Source organism: Chrysochloris asiatica, unplaced genomic scaffold (assembly GCF_000296735.1).
Source record: "Chrysochloris asiatica unplaced genomic scaffold, ChrAsi1.0 scaffold00103, whole genome shotgun sequence".
In the NCBI taxonomy this organism is placed as follows: Eukaryota; Metazoa; Chordata; class Mammalia; order Afrosoricida; family Chrysochloridae; genus Chrysochloris; species Chrysochloris asiatica.
The window spans coordinates 6,180,944-6,189,767 of NW_006408621.1; positions in this window are offsets into that span (position 1 = coordinate 6,180,944).

The window sequence follows — 8,824 nt, forward strand, 5'->3', positions numbered from 1 at the left end:
TGGAGGGGATTGTAACCACCACAATGAAATGAAATACAATAGGATGAATGTAAAACTAATGTACTCCCATGTAAACTATCACATAATTCACAACAAAACATTAAAAAATAATAATAAAAATAAAGGTCATTATTGACTTAAGAAGAAAGTCTATAGATTGGTGGGAATATAGTCAGTTTGGAAAAGGTAATAAGACAAGATGGGTGAAAAAAGAGAGACTATTTGACCAGCCATAGCAATGGAGAAATTTCTACTGAAAGCACCTTTTGTTTGCATCCTCTAGGCTGTCCTTGTCCTCTAATTGCAGCCAATTTTTGACCTTTGATTTGCTGAAGAGCTGCTCATCTCACCATACCAGGATTACCTTGATACCACACTCTGGATTTGATGATATTTTCCATTTAGTTTTCTTATTCCATTCTGTTCCTCCCAACAGTCACCTATCAGTTTACCATACCATGGTGGGTGGGATGTTGATGTGATGCTGAGTCAAAATAACTAGGTTGCCCATGATGGACAGGTTTCAGTGGATCTTCCTGACTAAGACAGGCAAAGAAGAAATGCCTGGCCATCTACTTTTGAAAATTGATCGTGTTGCTGTTCAGTGTTGTCAAATCAGTTCCAGCTCATAGTGACTTTGTACAGGTTTCTGATGTTATACATCTTTGAGGGTGCAGAAAGTCTTGGAAAACCTGTACAAGGTCAATGTGAGTTGGACCTTGTATACAGATAGCTATGTAAAAGGTTACTATGGTTACTATGAAATCTTTCTCCCATGGTACAATTGATGGGCTTGAAGGGTTGACCTTGTGGTTCACAATGACAGCCTTATGTATCATAATAGAAATTTTATCTCATTCACTTTGGGCATGCACCACAATAATTTCTTTCAAAAGGAACAGCATGAGGCTGGTCCCTATAAGGTGGAGGTTAAAGACATTTTAAATGTCTGCCTTCTACAAGTGCTATTCTACCCCATGACCCCTGATATAAATCACTATTCCTACCCTCAGTCTTCATCCTCAACTCCGTGCAATGTTTCACATGGTTCCTGAGACTGACAAGTCCTGAATTTGCAGTTCAGATGTCACATGCAGAATTGGATTGTTGACTCCTAATGCGTGGAAGCTGGCAAATTAGGTCAGGTTGCTGGCTTAAGTCCCAAGTACCAGAGATCAGACAGAGGCAAGAGTGGTTAGCCAAGCAAATGAGCAGACAGCCCACTCATGTCACAAAGATGGCTTGTTTTATAAACAGCAGAATGGTGAGATTGACCAATCCCTTCATTAGATTCCCAAGATTTTACAGTCACGATTAAGCCATTTAGTAGTCACTCACAATGGAACCATATAATCCTATCTGAATGTTCCTTCCCCTTCTCTTATCCAGACTCAGGAAGAAGTCATTTGGTGGTAGTTACAAAGACATGACTGGTGGTGGTGGTGGTGATATGCCGTGGAGACTGTCCCAACTCATAGCAACCCTGTATAGGGTTGTAAGTCTTTATGGGAGCAGAAATCCTCATCTTTTTCCCGTGGAACCACTGGTAGTTTCGAACTGCTGACCTTGAGTTTCATAAACACTATGATACGAGAGCTTTTTGACACAACTAGAAGAGACATATTAAATAATTCATTGCACTACAGGATACATTGAAGTCCTGGTGTGGCACTGTGGGTTAATGTGCCAGACGGCAAAGCCGTTTGAACTCCAAGGTAGGCAGTTCAACCTCACCAGCTGCTCCTTAGAAACCCTATACAGGGTTGCTATGAGTCGGAACAAACTCGACAGTACTTTACAACAACAACAACAACGGGGTACAACATTAGGAAGGATAAGTCATTAGAAGAAGACATCATGTTTGCTGAAAGACGGGTCAAAGAGGACAAAGGAGGTCATTGGAGACAACCCTCACAAGGACAACGGACTTAAACATGATGGCTATTGTGAGGATAATGCTGGCCTGAGCAACAATTTGTTCTGTTCTACTTAAGACTGTTATGAGTGGGAGTCATCTGGATCTGTCTGTCTGTCTACCTGCCTGTCTATCTATCTATCTACTTACCTACCTATCTACCTACCTACCTACCTACCTATCTACCCATCTGCCTGTCTAACCATCTGCCCGTTTCTTAGGGTCCCTTCCCAAAATAAATGGCCAACATGAAAGCCTTTGTCTCAAGGCTTATTTTATTTTAAATTAAAAGTTAAGGCACAGTTGATCTTCTAATACCACTTGTTAAACAGAATCCTAATTCATAAAGTTATATAAAATGGATCTGATGACACCAGACATTCAACAAGAACCAAATTAGTTCTATAGTGTTTCTCAAATTAAAAATTTAAAAAGATAAAAACTCAAGTGGAACAGAATAGCAAATATATTAGGATTCATAATAAATTATTTTCAAACAATTTAAAACATTTTCATATTTTGTGTGGTGCTATGGACTGCGAACCACAAGGTCAGTGGTTCAAACCCACCAACTGCTCCTCAGAAATACTATACAGGTTCACTATGAGTCAGAATCAACTCAATGACACTTAAAAATGACAATTATAAAACTTAAGATGCTTCACCACTTAACTATTTTTAAAATATAGAGAAGGATAGTGGTTTGGAATTTTACTATTATATATACACATATTATATAAGATATTGTTGTTGTTAGGTGCCATCGAATTGGTACCAACCCATTGTGACCTTATGCACAGCAGAACAAAACACTGCCTGGTCCTGGGCCAACCTCACTACTGTTGCCACATTGAGTCCATCGATGTGGCCACTTGGCCAATCCATCTTGTTGGGGATCTTCCTCTTTTTCTCTGACCCTCCACATTACCAAACATGATATCCTTCTCCAGTGATTTGTCCCTCTTGACAATATGTCCGAAGTATGAGAAACAAAGTTTGGCCATCTTGGCCTCTAAGGAGTACTCTGGCTGCACTTCTTCCAAAACAGATCTATTGGTTCTTTTGGCAGCCCATGGCACTTTTCAATATTCTCCTCCAACACCATAACTCTAAAGCATCAATTCTTCTATGGTCTTCCTTATTCACTGTCCAGCTTTCACATGCTTATGAAGTTATTGAAAATAGCATGGCTTGGGTCAGGCGCACCTAGTCCTCAAGCTGACACCTTTGCTCTTCAACACTTTAAGAAGGTCTTGTGCAGCAGATTTGCCAAATGCAATACATCATTTGATTTCTTGACTGCTGCTTCCATGAGCATTGATAGTTGATCCAAGAAGAATGAAGTCCTTCACAACTTCAATCTTTTCTCCCTTGATAAGAATGTTGTTTATTGGTCCAGTGGTGAGGATTTTTGTTTTCTTCACATTAAGATGTAATCTATACTGAAGGCTGTGCTCTTTGATCTTCATCAGTAAATGTTTAAGTCCTCTTCACTTTCAGCAAGTAAGGTTGTATCATCTGCATATCACAGGTTGTTTATGAGTCTTCCTCCAATCCTGATGTCATGTTTTTCTTCATATAACCCAGCTTCTTGGATCATTTGCTCAGCATACAGGTTGAATAAGTATGGTGAAAGAATACAACACCGTCACACACCTTTCTTAATTTTAAACCATTCAGTGTTCCCATGTTCTGTTTAAAAACAACTGCTTCTTGGTCCATGTACAGATTCCTCATGAGCACAATTAAGTGTTCGGGAATATTCATACTTCACAATGCTGTCCATAGCTTGTCATGATCCACACAATCGAAAGCCTTTGTGTAGTCAATAAAGCACAGGTAAACATCCTTCTGATAGTTTCTGCTTTCAGCCAAGATCCATCGGACATCAGCAATGATATCCCTCATTCCCCAGCCTCTTCTGAATCCAGCTTGAACCTCTGGAAGTTCCTCTGTCAATGTATGATTGTAGCCGTTTCTATATTACCTTTAGCAAAACTTTACTCACATGGGATATCAAAGAGACTGTCTGATGATTTCCGCATTCGGTTGGGTCACCTCTCTTTGGAATGGGCACAAATATTGATCTCTTCCAATCAGTCGGCCAGATAGTGGTCTTCCAAATTTCTTGGCAGAGATGAGTGAGTGCCTCCTGTGCCGCCTCACTTCTTTGAAAGATTTCAATTTTTATTCCATCAATTCCTGGTGCCTTGTTCTTTGTCAAATCCTTCAATGCACCTTGGACTTCCTCCTTCAGTATCATTGGCTCTTGAATATAAACTATTAGCAAATATTTAATTAGATAAAATGTGGCCAAAATCATATAATAATGACTGAAGTATACAATCTTTTATGTATTAAGTGATTTAATAAGCAATAGTATGTCTTAAGACTCCTGCTGTGGCACTGTAGGATAAGCACTCGACTGCAAGGTCAGCTTGAACCGTACAGTTAGTGGTTCAAACTCATCAACTGCTCCTTGGAAACCCTATAGAGGGTCACTATGTGTCGGAACCAACTCAATGGCACTTGATAATAACAACAATATGTCTCTTGGAGTCCTGGCTTGGGGCTATAAGATAAGCACTAGACTACAAGACCGGTTTGAACTGCAAAGTTGGAGGTTCAAACTCACCAGCTGCTCCTTGGAAACCCTATGCAGGGCTCTATGAGTTGGAACTGACTCAATGTCATTTAACAAGAATGAGGGGATAATATCCATACACTTAAAAGGTAGCTTATACCAGTATTTTACAAATTTACTTATGATCCACTAAAAGCAGTGATGATGAGCTAGAAAAATTCTACCAAATTCTTTAGTCTGAAGTAGGTCAAACATGGAATCAAGATGCAATGGTAATTACTGGTGATTGGAATGAGAATGTTGCAAACAAAGAGAAAGAATCAGTAGATGTTTACTTGTGCTTTGTTGACTATGCAAATACTTTTGACTGTGTGGATTATGACAAACTATGGATAATATTTCAAAGAATGGATATTCCAGGACACTTAATTGTGATTATGAAGAACCTGTACCATGAGGCAGTTGTTCGAACAAAGCAAGGGGATATTGACTGATTTAAAATCAGGAAAAGTGTGAGTCAGGGTTGTATCCTTTCATTATGTTTATTCAATCTGTATACTGTGCAAATAATGTGAATAGCTGGATTTGAAGAAGATTCATTAACAACTTGAGATATGCAGATTATATAACCTTGCTTGCTGAAAGTGAAGAGGACTAGAAATACTTACTGATGAAGATAGAAAAAACTACAGCCTTCAGTATAGATTGTAGCTCAATGTAAATAAAATAAAAATCCTTACAATTTGGCCAATAAACACCACCAAAATAAATGAAAAAAGACTATAAAGTTTCCAAAGACTTCATTTAACTTTAACCTACAATCAACAGTCACAGAAGCAGCTGTTAATTAGGCAAATCTGACTAATTGCATGAGACCTCTTTAAAGTATAACAGAGCAAAAATGATCAATTTGAGGACTAAGGTGTGCCCTACCCAAGCATGGTATTTTCAATAGCCTCATATGCATTTGAAAGTTGGACAATGAATAAGGAAGACCATAGAATAATTAATGCAGTTGAATTATGGTGTTGGAGAAGAGTATTAAAAGTATCATGGGTTGCCAAAAGAACAAACAAATCTGTGTTGGAAATGTATCGCCAGAATGTCCTTAGAAACAAGGATGGTGAGATTTTATGTTTCCTACTTTGGACACACTATCTGGATGGAGCAGTCCCTAGAGAAATTACACCATGCTTGGTAAAGTGGAGGGAGAGCAAAAAGAAGAAGACCTCCAGCAAGATGGATTGATACAGCTGCAGCAGCAAATGGCTAAAAATGTATAAATTGTGAGGATGGCACAGTATCAGGCAATGTTTTGGCTGTTTTGCATAGTACAGTCACTAAGAGGAGGAACCAACTGGACTGCACTTAACAACCACCATACATACTATGACATGGATGAATGTTGAAAACATTATGTTGAGTGAAATAAGTAGGTATAAAAGAAGTAGTGTATGATTTCATATATTTGAAATCTCTAGAATGAGCAAATGCGTAGAAACAAAAGTTTATTAGCGATTATCAGGGAGTGTAGGTGGAGAAAATGAGAGATATTCCTAAAGGACCATTGAGTATCCCTATTCGGTGAAATAAAACTTTTGGAACTTGATAGTGGTAATGGTAGCACAATATGGATTATTTAATTAAGGTCATTAAATTGTACACTTAAAATCATTAAAATGGCAAACAGAACAACATACGAGTAAATGTATGTATATATACAGTGATGAGGGAGAAAGATGAGGCTTCCTACTCCCCAAAAGACTTACAGCTTCAGAAACCCTATACAGGATTGCTATGAGTCAGGACTGACTCCACAACACGCCACCACAACCAACTCTACAGCTTTGATTAGCTTGAGTTCCATGATGGTGGTGGTGGTTATGTGCCGTGGAGTCGGTTCCAACTCATAGCTACCCTGGACAGGGTTTCCGAAGCTGTAAATCTTTACAGGAGAAGAAAGCCTCATCTTTCTCCTGCAGAACATCTGGTAGTTTTGAACTGCTGATCTTGCAGTTCGCAGTCTGATTCGTAACCATTGTACTACCAGAGGTCCATGATATAGTCTGTGAAATACGACATTATGTGGTTTGGAAGTTGTGTTAACCTCATATTGCAGTCTGGTCCTGCTATTCCTTTAAGCATCCAGAACAAGTAATGATAGTCAGCACACTGAGAGGGATTCTGCTTTTGTGTTTGGGCCTCAATCCATATTATTAGCAATTTCTCCATCTCTGAATAGGTACCTCTTGTATTTTTATTAGCATTGTAGCTTTCAGTGGCAATGAGCCTTTAACAAGGTAGATAATTTTCTCTTTGCTTTTCAGGATTCCAGTGACTGCCCAGTGTAACATGCCTGGATTACAATCGCATTCACTGATCTCCCACCTTTGTGTTGTTCAGAAACCTTTTGTTTCACTTTCACATTGATACTTCTCCCTTGGCTCTTGCTACTGCTTCTATAGCTAGCATTGGTTTCACTGCATCTGGGAGTCATGATGCACTTTATGGTGATATTATCAAAAGAAAATTAAACAGAGAGATAAAGCCACAACACTCAAGAGACGCACAATACATGAGATTGGATGTTACTTCCTACGAATTAAAGTATACACTATTTTAAGGTAAGCTTTTTATATAAAGTACAGTAGAGTACATAAATAAGATGGGTGCTTATTATGACTATGAAGACATATGTATTATAGGTTACTGTAATATTATATGCCTGGCAGAGAAATCACTTTGTATGCAAAAGCAAGCCATGTGATACATGCATTGTGTGTGGGAGGTTGCTGCATTCACTGTATCGAGTTCTTTAATCAGGATTTCTGAACACTACTATTACCCTTTGGGGCCATAGATGTATATATGGCCAGATGTTGCTGGGATGAGCACTATTTGGCACTAGACTTTGTATATGTGTGCTTATATGCACATGTATGGACTGCTGGTGTGTTGTTGTGGATCAGCACTGGACTGTGAACCACAAGGTTAGCAGTTCAAACCCACCAGTTGCTCCTTGGAAATCTTAGACAGGATCACTATGAGTCAAAACTTGACAGCACTTAAGAGCAACAGCAATGCACAGCTATAACACAGCAAAATTGAATTAGAAAATTCACTGGGAAATATATACACATAAAATTTAGGCAATTTTTAAAAAAGAAAGACATTCTCGTTTTACATTTTTAGTCAAACTTATAAAAGTACAAACTAAAAAACAATATACTTTAAAATATTACTAAAAATGTGAATGTTGGGTGTAAGTCTTTGTTAATGATTTTTCTTTTTTCATTCACAATCACTGCTAAAGCTGGTCGAACATAACAGAAACTACTAATATTTTTCATTTATTCAGTCTTATCTATAGGTGTTCTGTATTAAACCAAATTCCCCAGCAAGAGTAAAACCTTTTACAACTGCAGAACTATTCATCTGAGTGTTTAAATACATTTATTGGGAAGATATCTCGAGACCCTTTATAACATTTTTAAGAATTCTTTTCTGAATTCTAACCAATGAATTTTTATTTACATGCTTGCTACACATGTTTCAATACATTCCATGTTTCTTGCACAGAAATATAGAAATACTTCAGAATTTCACAACTTTAATAATCTTTAATTATTAATTTGTATTCCCTGAAGTTTTCTGACCTGCCTTCTCTATATTGTTTACTCTACTACACAAGAAGTTTATGTTCTCTTCTCACTCAGTTCCAGTTGACCAGTCTCTTTTCTACTCTCCCTAGAAACCAAATCTTTGTAAAAATTACTTTCAAATTGTAATTAGTTCTTTTTCACTAAATCTAATTCTTGATTTACCAGAAAAAGGATTTTTTCCCCTTTTTTGTTCCTTATATAATAAGGTCACATCTTTTGTAAATGAACAAAGTTTGTTCCGCGAACAAAGAGTCGTTAGTGGAACCAGGCTCTACTCAGTTTATCCTGGTATAACTGTAATTTCTGAACTGCTTCCTCCCAGATACTAGGCCAGATCTAGCACTGAGACAAAACAAGCAAAAATACACATAACAGTTCAACACACACAGTTATGCCCATATACACACATCAGAATAAAATAAATGCAAATCCTCATCCTCGGAAACATTTGTCTCTAGAGCTTGCTTGTTGCCCTGAAACTATCCTACAGAGCTACCATTGATACTTTGTTCCTCAAATAAGTCACATAACAATGTGTAACTTCAAGGGATCAGGAGGTTATCAATCTATCATGTGACCAGAAGATGGAGACATAGATATAATTAAACAGCATTTATATATGTGTGTGTGTGTATATATGTATATGTGTATATATATGTATAT